Here is a 3,152-nt window from a genome sequence, read left to right on the forward strand (position 1 = left end):
AGAGCTGCTGCAGTATGAGTAGATATGGCTAGTGTCACCAAAGGTCGCCTGACAAACTTTTCCATTGTCAGGTCAATATTGTTGACTGGAATATTGTCCACTATATTCCGTTGTATTTTGTGTTTCACTTTTAATTCTGTCAGGGCAATCATCATTGCACTGTAGATGAAACACGTGCAGTTCGGCTTCTGGTGATAGAAGTCACAAAATTGTTACATTTAGTTAATGAATTAATTGATTAATGAATTGTACTATCATAAGGGCAGTCTTTTTGGGCATCGTATCATTATTTGAAATTAATGTGATGATAGGCTAGGTCTCTCTGTCACACACAAAGATCTAGCTTAACCTTGTTTTATTTTATTTTTTATATTTAACCTTTATTTAACTAGGCAAGTCAGTTAAGAACAAATTCTTGTTTACAATGACAGCCTACCAAAAGGCAAAAGGCCTCCTGAGGGGACGGAGGCTGGGATAAGAAAAAATATATATACTGTATATAAAATATAGGACAAAACACACATCACGACGAGAGACAACACTACATTACATAAAGAGAGACCTAAGACAATAACATAACAAGGCAGCAACACATGACAACACAGCATGGTAGCAACACATGGTACAAACTTTATTGGGCACAGACAACAGCACAAAGGGCAAGAAGGTAGAGACAACAATACATCACGCAAAGCAGCCACAACTGTCAGTAAGAGTGTCCATGATTAAGTCTTTAAATGAAGAGATTGAGATAAAACTCCAGTTTGAGTGTTTGTTGCAGCTCGTTCTAGCTGCAGCGAACTGAAAAGAGGAGCGAACCAGGGATGTGTGTGCTTTGGAGACCTTTAACAGAATGTGACTGTCAGAACAGATGTTGTATGTGGAGAATGAGGGCTGCAGTACATATCTCAGATAAGGGGGAGTGAGACCTAAGAGGGTTTTAATAAGCATCAACCAGTGGGTCTTGTTTATTTATTTATTTTATTTATTTAACCTTTATTTAACCAGGTAGGCAAGTTGAGAACAAGTTCTCATTTACAATTGCGACCTGGCCAAGATAAAGCAAAGCAGTTCGACACATACAACAACACAGAATTACACATGGAGTAAAACAAACATACAGTCAATAATACAGTAGAAAAATAAGTCTATATACAATGTGAGCAAATGAGGTGAGATAAGGGAGGTAAAGGCAACAACAAAAAAGCCATAATGGCGAGGTAAATACAATATAGCAATTAAAACACTGGAATTGTAGATTGCAGTGGAAGAATGTGCAAAGTAGAGATAGAAATAATGGGGTGCAAAGGAGCAAAATAAATAAATACAGTAGGGGAGAGGTAGTTGTTTGGCTAAATTATAGATGGGCTATGTACAGGTGCAGTGATCTGTGAGCTGCTCTGACAGCTGGTGCTTAAAGCTATGAGGGAGATAAGTGTTCCAGTTTCAGAGACTTTTGTAGTTCGTTCCAGTCATTGGCAGCAGAGAACTGGAAGGAGAGGCGACCAAAAGAAGAATTGGTTTTGGAGGTGACCAGAGAGATATACCTGCTGGAGCGCGTGCTACAGGTGGTGCTGCTATGGTGACCAGCAAGCTGAGATAAGGGGGGACTTTACCTAGCAGGGTCTTGTGATGACCTGGAGCCAGTGGTTTGGCGACGAGTATGAAGCGAGGCCAGCCAACGAGAGCGCACAGGTTGCAGTGGTGGTAGTATATGGGCTTTGGTGACAGAACGGATGGCACTGTGATAGACTGCATTCCAATTTATTGAGTAGGGTATTGGAGGCTATTTTGTAAATGACATCGCCGAAGTCGAGGATCGGTAGTATGGTCAGTTTACAAGGTATGTTTGGCAGCATGAGTGAAGGATGCTTTGTTGCGAAAAATAGGAAGCCGATTCTAGATTTAACTTTGGATTGGAGATGTTTGATGTGAGTCTGGAAGGAGAGTTTACAGTCTAACCAGACACCTAGGTATTTGTAGATGTCCACATATCTAAGTCAGAACCGTCCAGAATAGTGATGTTGGACGGGCGGACAGGTGCAGGCAGCGATCGGTTGAGAGCATGCATTTATTTTACTTGTATTTAAGAGCAATTGGAGGCCACGGAAGGAGAGTTGTATGGCATTGAAGCTCGTCTGGAGGGTTGTTAACACAGTGTCCAAAGAAGGGCCAGAAGTATACAGAATGGTGTTGTCTGCGTAGAGGTGGATCAGAGACTCACCAGCAGCAAGAGCGACATCATTGATGTATACAGAGAAGAGAGTCAGTCCAAGAATTGAACCCTGTGGCACCCCCATAGAGACTGCAGAGCCCGGACAACAGGCCCTCCGATTTGACAGACTGAACTCTATCAGAGAAGTAGTTGGTGAACCAGGCGAGCAATCATTTGAGAAACCAAGGCTATCGAGTCTGCGATGAGGATGTGGTGATGACAGAGTCGAAAGCCTTGGCAGGTCAATGAATACGGCTGCACAGTATTGTTTCTTATCGATGGCGGTTAAGATATCATTTAGGACCTTGAGCGCGGCTGAGGTGCACCCATGACCAGCTCTGAAACCAGATTGCATAGCGAGAAGGTATGGTGGATTCGAAATGGTCGGTAATCTGTTTGTTGACTTGGCTTTCGAAGACCTTAGAAAGGCAGGGTAGGATAGATAGGTCTGTAGCAGTTTGGGTCAAGAGTGTCCCCCCCTTTGAAGAGGGGGATGACCGCAGCTGCTTTCCAATCTTTGGGAATCTCAGACGCACGAAAGAGAGGTTGAACAGGCTAGTAATAGGGGTTGCAACATTTTCGGCAGATAATTTTAGAAAGAAAGGGTCCAGATTGTCTAGCCCAGCTGATTTGTAGGGGTCCAGATTTTGCAGCTCTTTCAGAACATCCGCTGACTGGATTTGGGAGAAGGAGAAATGGGGGAGGCTTGGGCGAGTTGCTGTGGGGGGTGCAGTGCTGTTGACCGGGGTAGGGGTAGCCAGGTGGAAAGCATGGCCAGCCGTAGAAAAATGCTTATTGAAATTCTCTATTATAGTGGATTTATCGGTGGTGATAGTGTTTCCTATCCTCAGTGCAGTGGGCAGCTGGGAGGAGGTGTTCTTATTCTCCATGGACTTTACAGTGTCCCAGAACTTTTTTCAGTTTGTGTTGCAGGAAG

The sequence above is a fragment of the Salvelinus sp. IW2-2015 genome, linkage group LG17, assembly GCF_002910315.2.
Source record: "Salvelinus sp. IW2-2015 linkage group LG17, ASM291031v2, whole genome shotgun sequence".
Lineage (NCBI taxonomy): Eukaryota > Metazoa > Chordata > Actinopteri > Salmoniformes > Salmonidae > Salvelinus > Salvelinus sp. IW2-2015.